Source organism: Bos grunniens, chromosome 22 (genome assembly GCF_055505025.1).
Source record: "Bos grunniens cultivar Pamir isolate PY7600 chromosome 22, Bosgru_T2T1.0, whole genome shotgun sequence".
Taxonomy (NCBI): domain Eukaryota; kingdom Metazoa; phylum Chordata; class Mammalia; order Artiodactyla; family Bovidae; genus Bos; species Bos grunniens.
The window spans coordinates 27886248-27912656 of record NC_141186.1 but is presented as its reverse complement, the minus strand read 5'-3'; the positions used below and the strand labels follow the sequence as shown (position 1 = coordinate 27912656).

General features: G+C 37.9%; 1 long non-coding RNA gene across 15 annotated transcripts in view; it reads right to left on the bottom strand.

Moving 5' to 3' along the window:
* The window catches only part of LOC147348230 (uncharacterized), a 317007-nt gene that overhangs the window by 200222 nt on the left and 90376 nt on the right, over nt 1–26409 (bottom strand). Inside the window, exon 4 of one of the 15 annotated variants that reach the window (XR_015151253.1) lies at nt 7888–8019. The exons of 10 other annotated variants lie outside the window; for them this stretch is intronic. This is a non-coding gene — a long non-coding RNA (uncharacterized LOC147348230). Of the gene's footprint in view, nt 1–7887; nt 8020–13888; nt 14265–16351; nt 16606–19978; nt 20392–20421; nt 20630–26409 lie in introns of those variants that run through there. 4 more of the 15 variants (XR_015151255.1, XR_015151249.1, XR_015151245.1 and 1 more) reach the window with 4 other exon arrangements.

Below are 26409 nucleotides of genomic sequence, written 5' to 3'. Positions count from 1 at the left end.
CAGTAGAAGAGATTCCCACTCTTCATTCCAGATGGGCAGTGGGTAACACTAGAAAATTTCCTTATTCATAGTTACTCCAAAAATACAACCCATGCCCTAGAGCCCTGCTACTCAGTGTGAAACTTACCCAGCAACATCTGAAAAGTTCAAAATGCAGATTTTGAAATGATCCCCCCTTCTCCAGTTCTAATGCATCACAAGCTAATTTAAACATCCTTAGGGGCTTCCCTGGTGGCTCAGATGGTAAAGAATCTGCCTGCACCTTAGGGAACACAGGAGACACAGGTTCCATCCCTGGGTTGGAAACGTCCCTTCAAGGAAGAAATGGCAACCCACTCCAGTATTCTTGTCTGGGAAATCCCATGGACAGGGGAGTCTAGTGGGCTACAGTCCAGGGGTCACAAAGAGACAGGACTGAGCGACTAATGCTTTCACTTTCAATGATTTACATGACCTTTAAAATGATAGCAGTAGTGTCTTACAGCAACCATTCTCGAACTTTGCACATTAGACTCACCTAGAGAGCTTTTTAAACATCCCTATGTAAAATTGGTTATCATCTTTAAGGCTCTGATCATCAAACGTGTCTACTTATTGGAATCTCCTAGGGATTTAAAAAGTACTAGTAACAGAAATATATGATATTGAAGTACCAATGTAACAGAAATATATGATATTGAAATACCAATGTAAAATTGTACTTCAATATCATATATGATATTGAAATACCAATATAAAATTGTACTTCAATATCATATATTTCTATTACTAGTACTTTTTAAATCCTCAGGAGATTCCAATAAGTAGACACATTTGATGATCAGAGCCTTAAAGATGATAACCACGTTTGCATTCAAGTGAGAACATGCCCCCAAACTTTGCATTACTGATTACCACTGAGGTTTTCCCGGTAACTTAGGTATTGAAAATCTCAGTAAGTCCTACCGCAAAAAATTCATGGTTAAATTTCCAAATTCTGATGACTTAAACAATTTCTCAAATTCCAATGATACTCATTTTAATTTGCAACAGATCTGTAACTGACAAATGGTCTGAGAAATCCAGAAAGACTGCTAAGTCTCTTCACCCAGAAATGTCAACAATTCTTTGTTCTTAAATGCTGTTTGTAGTTCAAGTTTGTTTTTTAGATGCAATAATTTCTTGTTTCTTATTTCTCAAATCATTACTCAATAAGGAAAATAAAGAATCTTAACTATGCTCAATATTTCTAGGCATGATGATTGCAAATGTTTTGCAAGTTAGCTTCAGGAGCTGAAAAGATTTCTCAGTGGCAGGTGATATTTTTGTTGAATCAACAAGATAGACTGGTCTTGTGGTTGGTGTTTAGTAAGTCAATCATTTTCACTACACAATGGGTAGCACTGAAATAAATTTTCTTTTATTCATTGGAAGGCTATTTCATGATATTAAGAACAAAGAAAATCAATTCTCCAGGGAACCAGAGTCAATCTTCCAAAATGTAACACATCCATTAGCAGGAAAAAAAAAAAAAGTGTCAGATGAGAAACAAATTGGCTAAATTGGTTGAAACATCTCTTTAAAATTGTTTACATACTAAAGAGGAGATAAAAGAAATAAGATCATCATTTTCTAGCACACAAGTATCTACTGATTTTCAACTGTTTCACATTTCAGTTTTCTCTCTTCTTACATTTTAGCACTTTTGGTTATGAGCAGCAGAAAATAAAACCAAACTGACTTTGAAAGAAAAGAGGACAAATTTATTGGTGCACATAACTAAAATATTCAGGTGTGTCTGGCTTCAAGTATGGCCGTATCCAGATGCCCAGATTATGCTAAAAATGGTCTTTCTCCCTTGCAGGCCAAACTTTTTCTCTTGCTGCCTTAATTTTTAGTTAAATTTTCACTTCATAATGGGTCATTATATTCAATAAATTTCCTGTATATGTTGCACTGACTTGTCTTGTTTCAATTGCCCATCTCCTTAATCAAATTCCTTGCTGAAGGAGATGTTTGTTGGAAAATCAACTAACATCTGGGTTGCAGTGGAAGATGGAGCCAACTTTGTTAAAACTACATACAGTGAGAAGAGGGGAATAAGATTTCCCCAAAGGATAAACAAAGGTGTGATGTCAGAAAAGAAAATACAAATTCTGCAGAGGCAAAATAATACTCCATAAAGGCTCCTAAATTATTTGTTTTGAAAACAAATGTGTGATATTACAATCATCTTTGAGAAGTTCAGGAGAAACCAGCTTGGAGCATCATCAATTTTATTCCTTTTTTTTTTTTTAATCTTGTGGTGTGGGCTACCAACACATAGAGGGTGTATCAATTCCATTTGAGAAAACAGAAACTGTCTGATGTTCTCAATCAGAAATCTCAAAAGTATGGTTCTTAAAGAGGAAACTAGGGACAAGGAAGGGTTAGGTGTTCAGGCACACTGTGGGAAGCCTTACTTGTTAAGTGTTTATTTTGTTGGATGCTTTGTTGCATTGTGAAATCCATCTCTTTTGAGCATGGCCAAGTGCTAATTTTTGTAAGTACTATCTCCTTTATCCACCTATTGTTGACATAAAGATGCTTACACTCACTGTTTCTAAGTAACTAGAACAATGAAAAGAAGCTCTCAAAGGACAAAGACTCTGTTTTCCAAAATGCAATGCATTCAGGATTTCAAGGTGGAATCCTGAGATTAATAGCTATCTGTGTGGGGTGGCGGCTGGGAGGAGCAACCCCATGTAAAGGAGCGGAGGCTGCATGGGCTCAGGAGGGCCAAGAGGAGCTACTCCACATTTAAAGTCAGGAAGGGCGATCTCGTCCAAGGTAAGGAGCAGCAGCTGTGCTTTGCTGGAGTGGCCATTAAGAGATATCCCACGCCCAAAGAAAGGGAAACCCAAGTAGGATGGTAGGTGTTGCAAGAGGGCATCAAAAGGCAGACACACTGAAACCATAAACACAGAAAACTAGCCAATCTGATCACATGGACCACGGCCTTGTCTAACTCAATGAAATTAAGCCATGCCGTGTGGGGCCACCCAAGACAGACAGGTCATGGTGGACAGGTCTGACAGAATGTGGTCCACTGGAGAAAGGACAGGTAAACCACTTCAGTATTCTTGCCTTGAGAACCCCATGAACAGTATGAAAAGGCAAAATGATAAGATACTGAAAGAGGAACTCCCCAGGTCAGTGGGTGCCCAATATGCTACTGGAGATCAGTGGAGAAATAACTCCAGAAAGAATGAAGAGATGGAGCCAAAGGAAAAACAATACCCAGCTGTGGATGTGACTGGTGATAGAAGCAAGGTCCAATGCTGTAAAGAGCAATATTGCATAGGAACCTGGAATGTTAGGTCCATGAATCAAGGCAAATTGGAAGTGGTCAAACAGGAGATGGCAAGAGTGAACATCAACAATTTAGGAATCAGCTAACTAAATTGGACCGGAATGGGTGAATTTAACTCAGATGACCATTATATCTACTACTGTGGGCAGGAATCCCTTAGAAGGAATGGAGTAGCCATCATGGGCAACATAAGAGTCCAAAATGCAGTACTTGGATGCAATCTCAAAAATGACAGAATTATCTCTGTTCATTTCCAAGGCAAACCATTCAATATCACGGTGATCTGAGCCTATGCCCCGACCAGTAATGCTGAAGAAGCTGAAGTTGAATGGTTCTATGAATACATACAAGACCTTTTAGAACTAACACCACAAAAAGATGTCCTTTTCATTAAACGGGACTGGAATGCGAAAGTAGGAAGTCAAGAAACACCTGGAGTAACAGGCAAATTTGACTTTGGAGTACAGAATGAAGCAGGGCAAAGGCTAACAGAGTTTTGCCAAGAGAACACACTGGTCATAGCTAACACCCTCTTCCAACAACACAAGAAAAGACTCTACCCATGGACATCACCAGATGGTCAACACTGAAATCAGATTGATTATATTCTTTGCAGTCAAAGATGGAGAAGCTCTATACAATCAGCAAAAACAAGACTGGGAGCTGACTGTGGCTCAGATCATGAGCTCCTTATTGTGAAATTTAGACTTAAATTGAAGAAAGTAGGGAAAACCACTAGACCATGGTTATGATGATCTAGACCATGATTATACAGTGGAAGTGAGAAACAGATTTAAGGGACTAGATCTGATAGACAGAGTGCCTGATGAACTATGGACAGGAGACAGGGATCAAAACCATCCCCATGGAAAAAAATGCAAAAAAATAAACTGGCTGTTTGAGGAGGCTTTACAAATAACTGTGAAAAGAAGAGAAGGAAAAAGCAAAGGAGAAAAGGAAAGATATTCCCTTTTGAATACAGAGTTCCAAAGAATAGCAAAGAGAGATAAGAAAGCCTTCCTCAGCAATCAATGCAAAGAAATAGAGAAAACAACAGAATGTGAAAGACCAGAGATCTCTTCAAGAAAATTAGAGCTACCAAGGGAATATTTCATGCAAAGATGGACTCAATAAAGGACAGAAGTGGTATGGACCTAACAGAAGCAGAAGATATGAAGAAGAGGTGGCAAGAATATACAGAAGAACTGTACAAAAAAGAGCTTCACGACCCAGATAATCATGATGGTCTGATTACTCACCTAGAGCCAGACATCCTGAAATGTGAAGTCAAGTGGGCCTTAGAAAGCATCACTACATACAAAGCTAGTGGAGGTGATGGAATTCCAGTTGAGCTATTTCAAATCCTGAAAGATGATCCTATGAATGTGCTGCACTCTATATGCCAACAAATTTGGAAAACTCAGCAATGGCCACAGGACTGGGAAAGGTCAGTTTTCATTCCAATCCCAAAGAAAGGCAATGCCAAAGAATGCTCAAACTACCGCACAATTGCACTCATCTCACATACTAGTAAAGTAATGCTCAAAATTCTCCAAGCCAGGCTTCAGCAATATGTGAACTGTGAACTTCCAGATGTTCAAGCTGGTTTTAGGAAAGGCAGAGGATCCAGAGATCAAACTGCCAACATCCGCTGGATCATCGAAAAAGCAAGAGAGTTCCAGAAAAAGATCTATTTCTGCTTTATTGACTATGCCAAAGGCTTTGACTGTGTGGATCACAATAAACTGTGGAAAATTCTGAAAGAGATGGGAATACCAGCCCAACTGACCTGCCTCTTGAGAAACCTGTATGCAGGTCAGGAAGTGACAGTTAGAACTGGACATGGAACAACAGACTGGTTCCAAATAGGAAAAGAAGTACGTCAAGGCTGTATATTGTCACCCTGCTTATTTAACTTATAAGCAGAGTACATCATGAGAAACACTTGGCTGGAAGAAGCACAAGCTGGAATCAAGATTGCTGGGAGAAATATCAATAACCTCAGACATGCAGATGACACCACCCTATGGCAGAAAGTGAAGAGGAACTAAAAAACTTCTTGATGAAACTGAAAGAGGATAGTGAAAAAGTTGGCTTAAAGCTCAATATTCAGAAAACGAAGATCATGACATCTGGTCCCATCACTTCAGGGCAAATAGACGGGGAAACAGTGGAAACAGTGTCAGACTTTATTTTTTGGGGCTCCAAAATCACTGCAGATGGTGACTGCAGCCATGAAATTAAAAGACGCTTACTCCTTGGAAGGAAAGTTATGACCAACCTAGATAGTATATTCAAAAGCAGAGATATTACTTTGCCAACAAAGGTCCATCTAGTTAAGGCTATGGTTTTTCCAGTGGTCATGTATGGATGTGAGAGTTGGACTGTGAGGAAAGCTGAGTGCCGAAGAATTGATGCTTTTGAACTGTGGTGTTGGAGAAGACTTTTGAGAGTCCCTGGGACTGCAAGGAGATCCAACCAACCCATCCTAAAGGAGACCAGTCTTGGGTGTTCATTGGAAGGACTGATGGTGAGGCTGAAACTCCAATACTTTGGCCACCTCATGCGAAGGGTTGACTCATTGGAAAAGACTCTGATGCTGGGAGGGATTGGGGGCAAGAGGAGAAGGGGATATCAGAGGAGGAAATGGCTAGATGGCATCACCAGTTTGGGTGAACTGTGGGAGTTGGTGATGGACAGTGAGGCCTGGCATGCTGTGATTCATGGGGTCGCAAAGAGTCGGACACAACTGAGTGACTGAACTGAACAGTTCTGTATTAGCATAACCTCTAGCTGCCAGAAATTCAGGGTGGGTCCTGTCAAACAGTAGCTAGTATCACGGCTACAAGGAACAAAAAGCATGATTTGGGGACTTAGGGATGGCAATTCTAGAGACAAATTCAAAAAACTAAAAGGATGTTTTGGAGACCAGAAAGGGTTAGGGATTTTTAAAGCAAAGCCATGAAGTTGTTAAAGCTATCTTGCAAGAATTAGGATTGGCTCTGAAGCACAAATGAATATTTGTCCTTAGGGGACAGGCTATCATGAGTTATTTAGGGTAGGGACCCAATAAACAGCTTGAGTTTCTGGAACATTGTGCAGATGTCCTGAGCACCTGCACTAAGACAGCAAGTGGTCAGAACTCATATTCCATCAGCAGGAGACGCCTAAGTCTTCCTTTCACAGTGGCCCCCAGCTCCATTTTAGAGAGCTCTCTTAACAATACTGCCTCTATTTTCATTTTCTTTTCACATCCCAGAGACAGCAGCCACATGACTAAAAGTGAAATCTCATCTACTTTTAAGTCTTGTATTGGGTTTTAAGTAAAGAAAAAACATTTACAAGACTAAGTGAATTAAAGAAAGAGAATTGATGAATGAAATAATTAAGAAATGCTCAAATATTTTTGTGGAAGCTATGCCTTTCAGTGAATTATGGGTATACAGAGAAATATGCTAGGTAGCAGCCTCAGCATCTTGTCTATCTTCTGCCCATCCCACACCAAGAATTAGAATATCAGCCCTTATTCAGACTTGTCAATGTGTCAACCTAGAAGATTCACAGCGTGGTATCATTTTTAAAAATGAACACAGTTGCTTTAAAGTACTCTCTCACAACCTCAGCACTATTAATATTTTGAGCCAAATAATTCACAGCTGCAGAGGACACTCTCACGCGCTGCAGTATATTCAACAACACGCTAGATTCTACCCAAGGTGCCAGCACCAGCCCCCCATTTTGTAAGAAACAAAAATGTCTCTGACATTTCCAAATGTCCCCTGGGGCGCAAAATCCATTCTGGCTGAGAACCACTGCTTTAAAATCTGAAATAAAAACAGTGAAATATGTGGAACACATTTTACCAACATAATGTGAAAACTGTAAGCCTCTGGGGGCGGGGCAAAATTTGCCACGCCTAAATGTGTCTCCTTGGCATGAGGGTTATTTTAGGCTTTTTCCAAGAAACAGAAGACTCGGGAATTTGTTCTTTTTACCCTCCCCCCGCCCCCCCACCTTAACTGCCTAAAACATTTTAGTTGAAGACCCTGGTCTAGGAAAGCACTATCATAAGAGATGTCTACAAAGACTGTGGGCTAAGCATGGGAGAGCAAGCTCAGAAGGGGCTGGAGACCACAGGCATCTCTGTGTTCCTTTTTGTCTCTGGGGCACAGCAAACATCTGTTTACCAAACATCTAGTTTCCCATCTCCATGTGAATTACCTTCCTCCTTTTTGAAGTCTCAAAACCCTACCCCTCTCCCTTTCTTTCAAAAGACATACAAGCTTCAATTGCCTAACTTTTCCTTGGTCTCATTTCTCTTACGGGGGCCCTTGTAGGCATAAGATTAAACTTGTTCTTAGTTTAATTTAATTCTTAGAACAGCCAGAAGAACCCAGACAGGGCAGAGGAAAATATTTTCCTTCCCCAAACACCATAATATAAATATCTTGGCTTGTGTCATCCCTTAAATTCTGGCATTGTTACAATAATCTTGTTGAAATTACCCACGAAACTATTTTTTAAAAGTTGTGAGAATAAAATCTGAAACTGCAAAATAGGGCTCCCCTGGCCACATTAACCTTGAAAGTTACAGTAAAGAGAACTGCTGTTCAAAGTGGTACCAGATGGACATGCTTGTTTAAATGAAGATTCCTCTTTCCCACTTTGCTTCTGATGTCTGCTGGTCACTATAGCAACAAGAACAGGGGAGATTCAGAACCAGGACATATGCACTCCAGCATGACAAGTTCAATTTAAATCTAGATCAGCAATGTAACCCCCCAAAATAGAAAAAAGAAATAAACCCCTCAAAACTCAGGAGCATAATGAATACACATACACCATCAGAACATCACCATACTTTGCTGTGGCATTCCAAGAATGACACTGGTTTAAAAAACAAACGAACAAAAAACCCCAAAAACTTCGGGATTAAGAGTAGGAAAAACTTCAAACATTTTCATTAAGGCATCATTTTTTCAAATCCCTCCTGGGCGTTTTGGAGCCTTCAAATCTCAGGCAGGTTTAATATAGTGTTCTTTTTTAGCACTTGGATATTTTTTTGCCCATAAGATAGAGTGGTGATGTCACCAATAATAGTGAGTGAACAGAATTTTGAGTATTTAAATCATGCAAGAATACTCATATATTCCAAGTAAGGAATGAGCACAGAATCACCAAAGAGGGTGGAGGGGGAAATCTATTCTCCAATGGAATTTTTTAATTTCATGTCCTATCAAAGTTTTAAAAATAAAGTTAGAATAATGTTTACAGCCAGAGATTTATTTCCAAATTGAAATTGCAAAGTGCCAAAGAGAAACAATGAGTTATTTCCTAGTGGGATTAAAAGTCATTATTTAGGATATGTTATTTCCTGATTTTTATCACTGCAAATTCTTAAAATGATGTTTAGAGCTTTCTTTTCTTAGACACTGCTATAGCAATACTTCAGTTTAAGGAGCTTGGGGACTGAATTTCTTACTCTCATAAACTCAAACTTCTAAAGGTGACTTCAATATATCTCACTATGGATTAGTTTTTGTGTAGAACCAAATTTAAGATATTTTTAAAAACCCATGCTATAATTTTAATAAATCTCCTAGAAAAATTAGATAAAATTTATAACTCAATCATTCAAGAAGGCAGTTTATACTTATACTCAATTTAATTCCTCATATGCATCTAAAGGGCTGTCCAGGTGGCTCAGTGGCAAATAATCCACCTGCCAATGCAGGAGATGCAAGAGAACCAGGCTCAACCCCTGGGTTGGGAAGATCCCCTGGAAGAGGAATGGCAACCCACTCCAGTATTCTTGCCTGGGAAATTCCATGGTCAGAAGGAGCCTGTTGGGCTACAGTCCATGGCGTCACAAAGAGTCAGACACAACTGAACGCCACATACACGCCTCTAAACACCACTCTTTCCCAGCAACTGACAGAATTTGTAACTATGCCTGCTCTGCTGTGTGGTTGCCCTTCAAACATTCTTGAGAGGTATTGGATTTATATTTCTATTTCTTATTCTTTAGGTTAGCTTTTCTAACTCTAAAAGTAGTTCTTGGAATTGGTTTTCAGCTTTAAATTTTTAACCACTTTGGGTCTCTCTTTTGATTCAGAGTAACTTTGTAAATGAGGCTGTACCTATGTACTGAAAAGGAATGGAGTTTAATAAAATGCAGAGCAAATAAAACCTTTTAAATCCATATTCATATAATCTTGGTATTTTATTACTTAAGGGCATATACATATATATATATACATATATATATACACACACACACATATATATAAGATATAGTCCATATATATACATAATATATAATACACATATGAAAATGTGTATACTAAAATACATATGTATTTAAAAACTAGCCAGGGTTTAAGTGATGAAAGACTGGCTATTTTCTAAATGAGCTTAGAGTCTTTGGAATTTAATCCATAGTTTTTCTTTAAATTATCTTCTCTACTCTGAGATAAATGGCAAGTTAGTTATCCTTCATATGTGATAAAATTGACAAACCCCACCAGGCCCAAGATGAACAATGATATAGGGAATTTGCTAGAGTTCAGTTTCTGAGGTTTAAATGTGATGATGGATAATCACACTGGACCATAAGACATTAAAGAAAGGTCCTTGATGAAGAGTAAGAAATGTGCAGCATTAACCACAGGACAACAATCTGTTCCCATGAGGGCTTGGTAAAGATACATTTATAGACGTTTAAAGTTAATTTGTCCATGTAGAGAATGAAAACAAATGAGAAAAATAGAAGAGTACTTGAGTTTGCTAATATGTTCCCTTTTATATAAAATTTAGTTATGTAGACAGTAAAATTTCTGAACATTAAATGGAAAATGATATTTTCTTGTCAAATTCCAAGACATATTTAGATGATTTTTTAAAAGCCAAATATATATTTTATGTACATCTGGCTTCCTATTAACTTTATGTTAACTGTGGAAGTGCCAATAAATCCAAAAAACTAACAATTGGCTTAGATGCACATATTTTGAAGATTTAGAGGGTTTCAACAGCTTAAAGTGATAATATAATTAAAAAGGAAACAAACACAATTCTAGGGTCCTACAAAGCATGTAAGGTCAAAACAATTTATTTTGAAAACAACTGAAATTAGTGATCCAGAATATGCAGACACACCCTTATTTCAGAGAAAACTACATCCTAGGTCAAACACCCTGTTTGTAAAATTCCTCCATGAAAACTATTGCATCATTTGTGGGAAAGATAATTTTTAATCAGAGATTAGCTAATTTATTTTATCTTATAGAGAACCAATTTAATATTGATGTACAGGGTCGGGCATGAGGCCCAGGTTGAAGCTATTAGGTAAAATGACACTAGGTGTTTATTGGGGGATAAATGACTTTCCCTCAAGGTTAAGTCAGGAAGAGTCATCTCTTCCGTAAGGCAAGTGAAGAACCTGCCTCAAGCAGAAAGTTTGAGACACCAAAATTATCAGTGATCAAGACAAACAATGCTTTTAATGCACTAGTTCTAAAGATTAAAATGAATACAGAAATACACAGAACCACAAATACCACATTTTTTAAAAAGAACAAATCTGTATTGATTCCAATTTATTACTGGGAACAGCAGCTTGCCACTTGCTATGTCAAAATTTTTCGTTTTTAAAGATTTTCAAGATTCACTCTTTTCTATTCCACATTTTGAGAAAAGGGAAATGACTATTCCTTTTTTATTTGGTCTTTATGCTATTATTTCATGATTAACTAAGAAATATTTTCACTTCATGCTCATCGTTATCACAATATGCAGCTGAGTATGTTGCCTTATAAGTATACTGCTCCCTGATAGTTCACTTTGGATGTTAGGAGTGGGAGTCACCCCGAGCACCCACTCTTCCCTGAACACATACTCAAGACCCAGTACTGTAATTATGCCTTACACACTAGGTGCCCAATAAATATTGATTCAACTGAAAGTTAAGGTAACAGCTCTGGCTGTGTCCACTTTCAATCTTTTTCTTTGATAATCCCAGTTGTGTACTTAAAGCTTATCCTCTTTCCATTTTCTTGAAGTTGGCTACGGAGCATTTATATATATATATCTGAATATGTTAACAATGGTGGTCTACAACTAATTGGATGGTAAAAATTATTATTATTTATTTCTTCTCCTTTTGTTTTGTTGTTCTTCTTGTTGTTCAGTTGCTCAGTAGTGTCCAACTTTTTGCGACCCCATGGACTGCAGCATGCCAGGCTTCCCTGTCCTTCACCATCTCCCAGAATTGGCTCAAATTCACATCCATTGAGGCGGTGATGCCATCCAACCATCTCATCCTCTGTTATCCCTTCTTCTCCTGCCCTCAGTCCTTCCCAGCATCAGGGTCTTTTCCAATGAGTCAGTTCTACACGTCAGGTGGCCAAAGTATTGGAGCTTCAGTTTCAGCATCAGTCCTTCCAAAGAATATTCAGGACTGATTTATTTTAGGATTGACTGGTTTGATCTCCTTATAGTCCAAGGGACTCAAAAGAGTCTTCTCCAGCACTATAGTTCGAAAGCATCAATTCTTCGGCACTCAGCTTTTTTTGTTGTCCAGCTCTCACATCTGTACACGACTAGTGGAAAAATCAGTATTTGGACTGGTTTTTGACTATACAGACCTTTGTAGGCAAAATAATGTCCCTGTTTTTTAATACTCTCTCTAGGTTTGTTTTAATGGTTATTTAATAAATGTGAATTACAGGCATGCTTTTTTAAAAATTCAAAGGAAGCTACTTTGAAAGAAATCAGAGAATATATGCATCCCCAGTTTTTAATTTTAATTCACCACTATATTTACTTAAGCCAAAATGTAACATCCCCATCATATTTCTAGATGACTTAGCTTAAAATGTTTCTTGAGATTCTCAAAAGCAAAAAACACTTATCCTATAGTAGAGGTCTTCCTGATTTTCTTGTTTTTCTTAAATTTTTTTTGTTTATACATAGAAACTAAGAAGAAATAAATTATATATCCAATTCATGGAAAGATATGCTCTACCTTAGCAATTTATACTTTTCCAAAGACATTGCCTCTGCTTGTTACTTGGGGAAAAATATTATTACATCAAAGTTATATATATATTTATATTTATACTGCATTCACCCATTTCTCCCATCCCCCAATCCCCACCTCTGGCAACTACAAATATGTACTATCCATGAGCAAGCTATGTTTTTTCTTTCCCAGATTATACATATAAGAGAAATCATATAGTATTTGTCTTTCTCTGACTATTTCACTCAGCACAATACCCTCAAGGTCCATCCATATTGTCACTAATAACAATATTTCATTATTTTTAATGGCTAATATATATATTAGCCATATATAAATGTGTGTATATATACACACAAACACACATACATGTATTTGTTATATTTACTACATGTATGAATATATATATTAAATAACTATATATGTATACATAATTCAGCCATTATATGGGGGGCAGTTAACACAGTTTTTTATTCATTCATCCATCAATGGATACTTATTTCCATATCTTGCCTATTACAAAGAATGTACCAATGAACATGGAGGTACCTATATCATTGGAGGTTAGTATTTTCATTTTCTTTGAGTAAAAACCCAAATGTATTGCTGGGTCATACAGTAGCTCTATTTCTAATTTTTAAAGACACTTCTACTATTTTCCATAGTGCTTATACCAATTCACATTCTCACCAACAGTGTACGAGGGTTTACTTTTCCCCACATGTTCACCAACACTTGGTATCTCTCATCTTTTTGAGAACAGCCATCACAACAGGCGTGAGGTAACATGTCATTATAGCTCTGATTTGCAAAAGTTATGACCAACCTAGATAGCATATTGAAAAGCAGAGACATTACTTTGCCAACAAAGGTCCGTCTAGTCAAGACTATGGTTTTTCCAGTGGTCATGTATGGATGTGAGAGTTGGACTGTGAAGAAAGCTGAGCACTGAAGAATTGATGTTTTTGAACTCTGGTGTTGGAGAAGACTCTTGAGAGTCCCTTGGATTGCAAGGAGATCTAACTAGTCCATCCCAAAGGAGATCAGTCCTGGGTGTTCATTGAAAGGACTGATGCTGAAGCTGAAACTCCAATACTTTGGCCACCTGATGCGAAGAGCTGACTCATTTGAAAAGACCCTGATGCTGGGAGGGATTGGGGGCAGGAGGAGAAGGGGATGACAGAGGATGAGATGGCTGGATGGCATCACCAACTCAATGGATGTGAGTTTGGGTGAACCCCGGGAGATGGTGATGGACAGGGAGGCCTGGCATGCTGCGATTCATGGGGTCACAAAGAGTCAGACACGACTGAGTAACTGAACTGAACTGATAATTAATGATGTTAATCATTTTTTCACATGTCTGTTGGCCATCTGAATGTCTTCCTGGAAAAATGTTTATTCAGGTCTCTTGCCCAATTTTTAACTGGGTAGGTTGTTTCTTTACTACTGAGTTTTATGAGGTTTTTTTTGTTTTTTTTGAGTTTTTAAAATATATTTTGGATATTAGCCTAAGTAATTCAGGGCTGCAGGGGCAGCACCTCGGTCTTGAGGGTCGAATCGGCTTCTTTTTGCATTGAGAGCGTCGAGGGATGGCTTCGTTTTGTGTTCTGAAATGGTCGCCCGGGTCCTACTGCTAAGTTCACTTTTCCGGTAATTCAAGAAGTGGCCGTGTTTCTGTGCTGTGACGTCATGGCTGAGAAGTTGCACACGTAACTTTCTTTCTCAGCCCACTTTGGCTGCTATAAAACATACCACAGGCTGGGAGCTCATCAACAACAGAAACTTTTATCTCACAGGTCTAGAGGCTGGGAAGTTCAAGATCAAGGTGGTGAGGAGCTTCTTCCTGGTTGGTCCTTCTGTTGTGTCCTCACATTGTGGAAGGGACCAGGGACCTCTCTGGGGTGTCTTCTGCAAGAACGTTAATCCTAGTCATGAAGTCTCCACTCTCATGACTTAAGCACCTCCCAAAGGCCCCACCTCCTAGAATACCACCATCTTCGGGTGTTAGGATTTCAATATAGAAATTTTAGGAGGACACAAACATTCAGAGCACTTTCCTTTGCAGGCCAGAGGGAGTATTTTTTTGTATGACCATGTCAGTTTGAAAGAGCACAGCTAGTGAATACAATTTTTAACTTTTTGGCCATGTGCCCAATAACAACTGAGAAGACCTATTACTAAAGAAGAAAGGAAAGGATACGAGAGGTAACCAACATTTCTGGCACAAACATTAATGGAGGTGGAAATGTGAATTTTGTATCAATTGACTGTTTGATATTTCTCCATTATCTTTCTTTCTAGATCACTGAGCCATAAAATTACATGCATATGCTGAGAACTGTATCACACATGAGATAGTTAAGATGTAAAATCCCCATGAGGACAGCCCAAGGCAGATGTACTCAGCTGCCAGGGCATGTGGCAAGGTTGCAGTATAAAAACTAATCATTGAATGGCTCCAACAGAAACTGGTGAATATGAAACAACTAAGCCAAAAATTGTTGATTCAAAGAATATGGGCAGAGTCAAAGAAAACTGGTATGAGGACACAGGATAGAGAATGTACATTCTTCCAGTCAGGCCAGGGTGCGGGGCTCCAAAAAGAAATTTGGGAATTGGGGGAGGGTACAAAAAGATTGCCTAGTGCTGTAGTAACACAGTATGACTCAGGAAAACAGAAAATACCATTAGGAATTTGGATTGGCCTCTTGGAAGATGCAGAGAAAAATAAGTGTTCTGTTCTTAAAAATATATACAGTCTCATTGTCATTCACAGAATTAACTCTGGTAAAAGAATTAAACAATAGATAATGTCTCTCTTGGGCTGCGATCAGCAGATGAATGGATAAGAAAGCTGTGGTACATATACACAATGGTGTATTACTCAGCCATTAAAAAGAATACATTTGAATCAGTTCTAATGAGGTGGATGAAACTGGAGCCTATTATACAGAGTGAAGTAAGCCAGAAAGAAAAACACCAATACAGTATACTAACACATATATATGGAATTTAGAAAGATGGTAAAAATAACCCTGTGTACGAGACAGCAAAAGAGACACTGATGTATAGAACAGTCTTATGGACTCTGTGGGAGAGGGAGAGGGTGGGAAGATTTGGGAGAATGGCATTGAAGCATGTATAATATCATGTATGAAACGAGTCGCCAGTCCAGGTTCGATGCACGATACTGGATGCTTGGGGTTGGTGCACTGGGACGACCCAGAGGGAGGGTATGGGGAGGGAGGAGGGAGGAGGGTTCAGGATGGGGAACACGTGTATACCTGTGGCAGATTCATTTCGATATTTGGCAAAACTAACACAATATTGTAAAGTTTAAAAATAAAAATAAAAAAAAGAAACAATAATGTGGGAATGTGGGAGGGAGCAGGACTGAACTAAAATGAGCAGAACTTAAAATATAAGAAATGTTTAAAGAGTGTCTCTGGATGATTGATTTGTAAAACTTGAGCTAGATAGAAGATAATCAAATATATACTGATCATTATACTATGCACTGGTTTTAATGCTATTTTAAAAATTCTTCCTCCAAAATACAGAATCTGGGTTTCCATCCTTCAAAGTTCTTTTTCCAACCTTTTGACAAAAATCAATTGATGAAATATTTATTGAATACTAAGTAATATGATGTGCTGCCTAGTGTGACCAAGATAGAGCTGTGGCATTTGAGATGCTTACAAGTAGGGCAGAAGGAGGAGGTAGGCTCCCATACACATGGCAATGCCACACTGTAACATAATGCTAACCCTAAGATGCAGCAAAAAGCAGAGCCTACTGGACTGAGTTACTTCTGAGAGCAGATTTCATGGGAAAAAAGTAGCATTAAAAAAATCTCTGCAAGGAGGCAAAGATTTAAGAATCACTGCTAGTGGTACAGAAAGGCAAGAGCATGCAATGAACTCTCTGTATCAAAGAGAGAAGAGAAGGAGACAGAGAATGTGGGAAACAGACACACCCGTTACACTCTGTACAATGGTCTGTCATACATTTATTCCACCGCCAATAACATGCTCCAAACTATGTCTCTTTTCTGTCTCATATTCCATCTACAATGCCAGTACCTCCAGCTAAGCATCCAAGACTCTGTCTTTTATCCAGCAACTGTCATGGCCTCCTGTTGGATTGCACTCTGATGCCTGCAACTCATTCTTCATAAAGCAGCCAGATGTCTTTTTAAAAGGCAAAGCCTGTCCAATCTTTTTCCCGCTTAAAGCCTTGCAGCAATTTCCTAATGTGAACAGGGGGAAAATTTTATGTTTTTAACTCACCCTATGAGGCCTGCAAAACTTGGCCTTGTCTAGACTCCCAACAAATCCATCCACACTCTCCTCTGCGTGTATTGTAATGCTCCGTTCACACTGCCCCACTTTGATTTCCTGCCTTATAACTCCTGAGCATGCTGTTCCTGCCTCTAGAAATAATTTTATTGGGCAAATTCTCACTCATCCTTTAGATGACATCTTAGATGTCACTTCCTCAGAAAAATATCCCCTTCAATCTCAGTTGTGATTCTTTGTTAAAATCCCTCACTAGTTCCTTATGATTTGTAGGCTGTCTCCTGATTTCCAACATGTGTGATCAATGTGTAATATCTGTCTCCATTCAGTTCAGTTCAGTCACTCAGTTGTGTCCAACTCTTTGCTACCCCATGAATCGCAGCACACCAGGCCTCCCTGTCTATCACCAACTCCCGGAGTTTACCCAAACTCATGTCCATTGAGTCGGTGATGCCATCCAGCCATCTCATCCTCTGTCATCCCCTTCTCCTCCAGCTCCCAATCCTGTCTTTTCCAATGAGTCGACTCTTCACATGAGGTGGCCAAAGTATTGGAGTTTCAGCTTCAGCATCAGTCCTTCCAATGAACACCCAGGACTGATCTCCTTCAGAATGGACTGGTTGGATCTCCTTGCAGTCCAAGGGACTCTCAAGAGTCTTCTCCAACACCACAGTTCAAAAGGGTCCATTCTTCAGTGCTAAGCCTTCTTCACAGTCCAACTCTCACACCCATATATGACCACTGGAAAAACCATAGCCTTGACTAGATGGACCTTTGTTGGCAAAGTAATGTCTCTGCTTTTGGGATATTAAACTCTATGAGAGTAGAAACCATGCTGATCTTATGAAATACCTTGTCTTTGGTGAATGTCACTCAAAAGGTCTTCATTGAATAAGTGAATTAATGTATGCATGCATGAACAAATAATTAAGTACTTTCAGCAAAGATCCAATCTAACATGATTTTAAAATCCTTTTGATGTTTCGTCTTCATAAGATGAAGACATCTTTGTACCAAGATACACAGAAACAGCTTACATTTCTACTGTAGGGTTTTTGACTGCTACTGTTAAGTTGCTTCAGTCGTGTCTGACTCTGTGCAACCCCATAGATGGCAGCCCACTAGGCTCCCCCATCCCTGGGATTCTCTAGGCAAGAACACTGGAGTGGGTTGCTATTTCCTTCTCCAATGCATGAAAGTGAAAAGTGAAAGTGAAGTCACTCAGTCGTGTCCGACCCTTAGAGACCGCATGGTCTGCAGCCTACCAGGCTCCTCCATCCATGGGATTTTTCAGGCAAGAATACAGAAGTGGGGTGCCATTGCTTTCTCTGAATGTAGCTGAATCATCCCCAAAATATCCCTGCTCCTGGAACCCACTCAGAGGAAAAATTCTTCCACAAAACTGGTCCCTGGGGCCACAAAGGTTGGAGACCACTGATCTAATCAATAGTAAGAAGGAATTTAGACTTTGACTACAATAAGACACACTATAGGGCCCACAATGGTTACCTTTGTATGGGGATAAACTAGGTTAAAATATATCCTCTATCATGTGAAAACTTTGAGATCAGTAAGCATCCCATTGTTTTCAGTTTTTTTAAGCTCTGTTAGTGATTTAAATTTTTGAAAGGATTAATGTTTCTTGTACAATTATGTTATATTTTACACTGCATGGCAAGATTTAAGGCCTAAAATAATGGCATCAATTTAGAAAGAAAAATATCTGTTGGTAGTTTAGTAAATTACACCAGATGGGTCTTGTTAAATACAACTACTTGAAGATTTGACTTTTTAATAAAGAATATTATGGTAAGACATAATTTTATTTTTAATACAGTTCCTTGGAATAACTGTTTCATTCCAAACCAGGTTTTTCTGTCTGATATACATGAATCTAGAATTTTATAGATAGAATTATCCTCTACTAAATCTTATTCTTACTGTTAATTGGGCAACACTTTTCATATCACTAAAGAATGAAGGAAGACATGGTCAGATTCAATTTGAGTTAAACCAATCCTAATCAATATTTTTTGGGTCTCTAAGTATTAACTTTTAATAAGTGCATCAACTTGTCTCTTGAATGATATAATTTATACACTGGTCTAAGTGACCTAAATGTCAATAAATTACTGTTTTAAACCTTTCTCTGTTAATTAATTTTGCATCTTAATATATGCTAAGAAGAGTTTTCCTATTTTTGGTATACAGATACATAGGAACAACTACATGTGCAAATATGTATATATGTATTTTAGCTAATACAATGTGTATTCCAATGATACATATAACCTAACAGTTAAGATAATGAGTTTTAAATAAAGATCATCTGCAGTCCAGTCCTGGATCCAAATCATCTATTAACTTTTTAGTTCTATGGCTGAGTAAATTCATTTATAAAATGGAGATTAAATTGCCTATCTTATAGAGTTTTTATAAAGATTAAATGTGATAAGATAAACTTTTAACAGAGGAAATATTCTAAGTTTATGTTCAATAAATATTTGCCATTGCAATACAATTATAAAATATCTGAGCTTGTTATGACAGAACTTCAGAAATAATAAGTGAAAAGATTTAAATTCTGTTATTCTATAGGATTTGAAAAAATTTTGATATATTTATAAAGAGATTTTCTGATTTGTACTGAGAGATTCATTTAAAGTAGCACTATTTCTCATGTTATACTGTATCTCTCATTTTGATTCATTTTTATCTTGTGATGTAAAAGGAAAACAGTAGGAAGCAACATTTCAACACTCAGTGAATCTAACTATCTCACCTCAATTCATCACTCACCACTTAGTTAGAAATCAAAAGCATTCTAAGAAAACAATACTTTAACGATGAAGTGTGATATTTTAAGCCTTCAAGTAGGAAAGATTTAAGCAAAAATACAAATTAGTATGCAGTGCAGGGTCTGAGGTTGGGTTTTACCATTGGCACTCTTGAGCTGAGATTTTGGTATATGGAATTTTCATTTGAGCAACAAAATGCATCTAATTGTGTAATTTGCATTCCTCAATGACTGCATGTAGAAAGCAAGAGTAAATAGTGTTTTAATTTTTGAAGTGAAAAATGATTGGCTACTCGAAGGCACTGCCTTCCAAGAATCTTCCTGACTTAGAGTATATTAATGAAATTGTAGGGGAAATGAGAAACTGGGGTAAGTTTTCAATAGACTATATAAATAAAAAAACTCTGTGATACAAAAACCTTCAATGAATATTTGTGTATGTGTATATTCTTAAATATACCTCCTTCAATTTATTTTTTTCTATTAAGCTTAATTGTTTAATGTTGAATGAAACAATAATGGGATTATAGAGTGACACTGGGAGGTTTATTAAATTTTTCCACTCACTTGAACCAGGCAAATGCAACATTTTCATTTGAACAATGTAAAGAGTTGTTCTTCAATTTAAGTCTGAATTTGGCAATAAGGAGTTTATGATCTGAGCCACAGTCAGCTCTCAGTCTTGTTTTTGCTGACTGTATAGAGCTTCTCCATCTTTGGCTGCAAAGAAGAAAATCAATCTGATTTCGGTGTTGACCATCTGGTGATGTCCATGTGTAGAGTCTTCTCTTGTGTTGTTGGAAGAGGGTGTTTGCTATGACCAGCGCGTTCTCTTGGCAAAACTCTACTAGCCTTTGCCCTGCTTCATTCCATACTCCAAGGCCAAATTTGCCTGTTATTCCAGGTGTTTCTTGACTTCCTACTTTTGCATTCCTGTCTCCTAAAATGAAAAGAACATCTTTTTTGGGTGTTAGTTCTAAAAGGTTTTAGGTCTTCATAGAACCATTCAACTTCAGAGTCTTCAGCATTACTGGTTGGGGCATAGGCTTGGATTACCATGATATTAAATGGTTTACATTGGAAACAAACAGAGATCATTCCGTCATTTTTGAGATTGTATCCAAGTACTGCATTTCGGACTCTTCTGTTGACCATGATGGCTACTCCATTAGGGATTCCTGCCCACAGCAGTAGATATAATAGTCATCTGAGTTAAATTCATCCATGCCAGTCCATTTTAGTTTGCTGATTCCCAGAATGTCGAAGTTCACTCTTGCCATCTCTCTTTACAGCATTGGACCTTGCTTCTATCACCAGTCACATCCACAACTGGGTATTATTTTTACTGTGGCTCCATCCCTTCATTCTTTCTGGAGTTATTTCTCCATTCATCTCCAGTAGCATATTGGGCACCTACCGACCTGGGGAGTTCCCCTTTCAGTATCCTATCATTTTGCCTTTTCATATTGTTCATGGGGTTCTCAAGGCAAGAATACTGAAGTGGTTTGCCAATCCCTTCTCCAGTGGACCACATTCTGTCAGACCTCTCCACCATGACCCATCCATCTTGGGTTGGGAAAACCACTAGACCATTCAGGTATGACCTAAATCAAATCCCTTATGATTATACAGTGGAAGTGAGAAATAGATTTAAGGGATTAGATCTGATAGACAGAGTGCCTGATGAACTATGGACGGAGGTTTGTGACATTGTATAGGAGTCAGAGAGCAAGACCATCCCCATGGAAAAGAAATGCAAAAAAAAAAAGCAAAATGGCTGTCATGAAGCCTTACAAATAGCTGTGAAAAGAAGAGAAGTAAAAAGCAAAGGAGAAAAGGAAAGATATAAGCATCTGAATGCAGAGTTCCAAAGAATAGCAAGAAGAGATAAGAAAGCCTTCCTCAGCAATCAATGCAAAGAAATGGAGAAAAACAACAGAATGGGAAAGATTAGAGATCTCTTCAAGAAAATTAGAGATACCAAGGGAAAATTTCATGCAAAGATGGGCTCAATAAAGGACAGAAATGGTATGGACCTAACAGAAGCAGAAGATATTAAGAAGAGGTGGCAAGAATACACGGAAGAATTGTACAAAAAGAGCTTCATGACCAAGATAATCACGATGGTATGATCACTCACCTAGAGCCAGACATCCTGGAATGTGAAGTCAAGTGGGCCTTAGAAAGCATCACTATGAACAAAGCTAGTGGAGGTGATGGAATTCCAGTTGAGTTATTTCAAATCCTGAAAGATGATGCTGTGAAAGTGCTGCACTCAATATGCCAGCAAATTTGGAAAACTCAGCAGTGGCCACAGGACTGGAAAAGGTCAGTCTTCCTTCCAATCCCAAAGAAAGGCAATGCCAAAGAATGCTCAAACGACCGCACAATTGCACTCATCTCACACGCTAGTAAAGTAATATTCAAAATTCTCCAAGCCAGGCTTCAGCAGTATGTGAACTGTGAACTTCCTGATGTTCAAGCTGGTTTTAGAAAAGGCAGAGGAACCAGAGATCAAATTACCAACATCTGCTGGATCATTGAAAAAAACAAGAGACTTCCAGAAAAACATCTATTTCTGCTTTATTGACTGTGCCAAAGCCTTTGACTGTGTGGATCACAATAAATAGTGGAAAATTCTGAAAGAGATGGGAATACCAGCCCAGCTGACCTGCCTCTTGAGAAATTTGTATGCAGGTCAGGAAGCAACAGTTAGAACTGGACATGAAACAACAGACTGGTTCCGAATAGGAAAAGGAGTACGTCAAGGCTGTATATTGTCAGCCTGCTTATTTAACTTATATGCAGAGTACATCATGAGAAACGCTGGACTGGAAGAAACACAAGCTAGAATCAAGATTTCTGGGAGAAATGTCAATAACCTCAGATATGCAGATGACACCACCCTTATGGCAGAAAGTGAAGAGGAACTAGAAATCCACTTGATGAAAGTGAAAGAGGAGAGTGAAAAAGTTGGCTTAAAGCTCAACATTCAGAAAACGAAGATCATGGCATCTGGTCCCATCACTTCATGGCAAATAGATGGGGAAACAGTGGCTGACTTTATTTTTGGGGGCTCCAAAATCACTGCAGATGGTGATTGCAGCCACGAAATTAAAAGACACTTACTCCTTGGAAGGAAAGTTATGAACAACCTAGATAGCATATTCAAAAGCAGAGATATTACTTTGCATCTAGTCAAGGCTATGGTTTTTCCAGTGGTCATGTATGGATGTGAGAGTTGGAGTGTGAAGAAAGCTGAGCGCCGAAGAATTGAGGCTTTTGAACTGTGGTGTTGGAGAAGACTCTTGAGAGTCCCTTGGACTGCAAGGAGATCCAACCAGTCCATCCTAAAGATCAGTCCTGGGTGTTCATTGGAAGGACTGATGCTGAAGCTGAAAACTCCAATACTTTGGCCACCTCATGCAAAGAGTTGACTCATTGGAAAAGAACCTGATGCTGGGAAGGATTGGGGGCAAGAGGAGAAGGGGACGACAGAGGATGAGATGGCTGAATGACATCACTGACTCGATGGACGTGAGTCTGAGTGAACTCTGGGAGTTGGTGATGGACAGGGAGGCCTGGCGTGCTGCGATTCATGGGGTTGCAAAGAGTCGGATACGACCGAGCTTCTGAACTGAACTGAACTGAAAGAATTGTTAATTCTGTTATGGTTAATATTACTCTTAAAGCAAAATGGAACATATGGCTGAAAGCAACTTTCTGATATTTTCACTTCAAGAACTTCAATGCAGTTATTCATTTTTTGCATAAATATTTATTTTATATCAGGCATATGCACACATTAATTTGATATTAATATTTCTTCTCTGTTTTATGAAGAAGCAAAATGACACAGAATAAATGTTATCCTCACATGAACCATTTTATCATTCCTCTTTGATTTGAAGAACTAACCACCTTAAAAACTGCACTGTCTTGCATTCTTTGCCTATATAGGTGTCCATGAAAATAGATTCTAGCCTGTGAGATGTAAGCAAACTTAAAGACTGTCATACAGAGGGAAGTTAGTCAGAAAGAGAAAAACAAATATTGTATATTAATACATATATGTGTAATCTAGGAAAAGGGTACAGATGAATCTACCTGTAGGGCAGGAATACAGATGCAGATGTAGAGAACAGATGTGTGGATACCGGTTGGGGGAGAGGGTGTGGAATGAACTGGGAGATTTGCATTGGCATATATACACTACCCTGTGTAAAACAGAGAGCTAGTGGGAACCTGCTCTTTAGTACAGGGGCTCAACTTGGTGCTCAGTGGTGACCGAGCTGGGTGGGATACGTGGGTGGTGGGAGAGAGATCCAAGAGGGAGGGGATATATGTGTGTGTGTATGTATATGTACGTAGATGACTCACTTCAAGATACAGTAGAAACTATCATTGTAAAGAAACTACACTCCAATTAAAAAAAAAAAGTAAACCACACGTGTACATGTTCTCATAACTATATTAGCAAATTCTTCAATGAACAAAAAATAAGTCTATTTTATCAATAAAAAAGAAGTAATTAGATGGGGTTTCCAAAGGAATTTATCATGAAAAGATCTTAGCCCCTTGACCCAAATAGTCTTGGTACCTACATTCTATAAGTACAATGCTGTCCTAAAAATACAGAGAACCAAATATCAGGAAACTTGCCTCCTAAAGTTTTGGTAAAACTATTACTATATAAGACTTCAGACTCTGACGTGACATAAGAGAAAAAGAAACCCAAGTCTTATTTAATCCATTCTTGTTTGAGTCTTCTGTAATGAATACATAAAGCCACTATAGAAATGATGTTTGGGGACTTATATTCCCAAAATCATTATACTAATGCATTGTATAAGTTATTTAAGTTCTATAAATTCAGTAGGGAGTACACAGAATTTACAGAACTTATTTAACATACAGTGCATTAATAAAATGAATTCAGTAGGGAGTATACACCTCAGTATACTGAATTTACAGAACTTAAATAACTTATACAATTCATTAATAAAATGAATTCAGAAGGGAGTATACAACTCAGTATACTCCCTACTGAATTTATAGAAGTTAACTGATTTATACAATTCATTAGTAAAATGAATTCAGGAATGTAGGTCCCCAAAAGTCATTTCTTATATTGCATATGTGAAGAAAACCTATGGCTAACATTATACTGAATAAACACGAAAGGTTTTTCCCTTAAGATTAGGAACAAGACAAGGATGCTCACTTTTACCACTTCTATCAGCTGGTACTGAAATTTTACTCAGCGCATTTAGGCAAGAGAAAGTAATTAAAAGCCAAAAGCAAGATTTTCTCTGATCTCAGAAGACACTATCTTGTATGCAGAAAGACTTAAAGAGTACACATTTCTGGGCACATACACACAGGCAAAGTCTATCAGAGTTCATAGACAAATTCAACAAAGTAGCAAGTAAAAACTGAATGCACAAAAATCAGTTGCATTTTTTTTGCACTAACAAGAACCAATGCAAAAGGAAATAAAGAAAATTCTATTCATAGTAACATCAAGAAGAATAAAATAACTAGAAATAAATTTAATTACAGAGGCAAAATATTTGTACAGTGAAAACTACAAAACACTGCTAGAAGAAATTAAAGATCTAAATACATGCAAAGACAACCAGTATTCATGGATTAGAAGACTTAATATTGTTAAAATGGCAATACAATCCAAAAAATATATAAATTCAACACAATCTTTATGAAAATTCCAAGATTTATTTTCAAAAGCAGAAAAGCCCACCTAAAAGTTCATATAGTATATCAAGGGACTCCAAACAGCCAAACAATTTTGAAAAGAGTAACACAGTTGGAGGACTCATGATTCCTAGTTTCAAAACTTACTACAAAGTTATATTAATCAAAATAGTGTGGTTCTGGCATAATGACAGATTTACAGACCAAGGGAATAGAAAAGATCACAGAAATAAACTTTCACATATATCGTCAATTTATTTATTAATACAAAATAAGTGTCAAGGACAGTAGGTGGAAAAATGTACTCTTTTAATAGTGCTGGAAAAATTGTATATCCATATGCAAAAAATAGGTAGCTGGACCCTTACCTAACACCATGTAAAAAATTTAATTCAAAATAGATCAGAGACCTTAAGTGCTAAAACTAAAGAAACCATAGAAGAAGACATAGGGAAAGCCTTCATATTATTGAACTGGGCAATAACTGCTTGAATATAACACCAGACACCCAGGGGACAACAACAGAAATGTTGTTTGAACAGAAATGTCAGATGAACTAATGAACTGGATTTTATCAAAATTTTAAAACTTTCATGCATAGAAAGAAAACTGTCTAGAAAATGAAAGGCAACCTGCCTACTGAATGGCAGATGGTGGTGGTGGTTTAGTAGCTAAGACTTATCTGCCTCTTGCAACCCCATGGACTGAAGCCCGCCAGGCTACCCTGTCCATGGGATTCTCCAGGCAAGGATACTGGAGTAGCTTGCTATTTCCTTCTCCAGGGGATCTTTCCCACCCAGGAATCAAACCCAGGTCCTCTGCATTGCAGGCAGATTGATTACCCACTAAGCTACAAGGAATGGCAGATAATGTTTCCCAATAATATATATGATAAAACATTAATATTCAGAACATACAAAGAATTCCTACAACTCACCCATAAAAAAATTAACCAACTAACCTAATTCAAAAATGAGCAAAGCACTAGAACATTTATCCAAAGAAGATGCACAGTATGAAACAAGCACATGAAATGATGATTGATGTCACTAGTCACTTAAAAAATGCAAATCAAGTCCACAAAGATAAATCACCTCACATTGATTAGGATAGTTAATATCAAAAAAAGACAGAAAATAACAAATGTTGGGGTGAATGTGGAAAAATTGGAATCCTTTTCAGTTGCTGGTGGCAATATAAAATGCTGCAGCTGCTATGAAAAACAGCTTGGTGGATCTTCAAA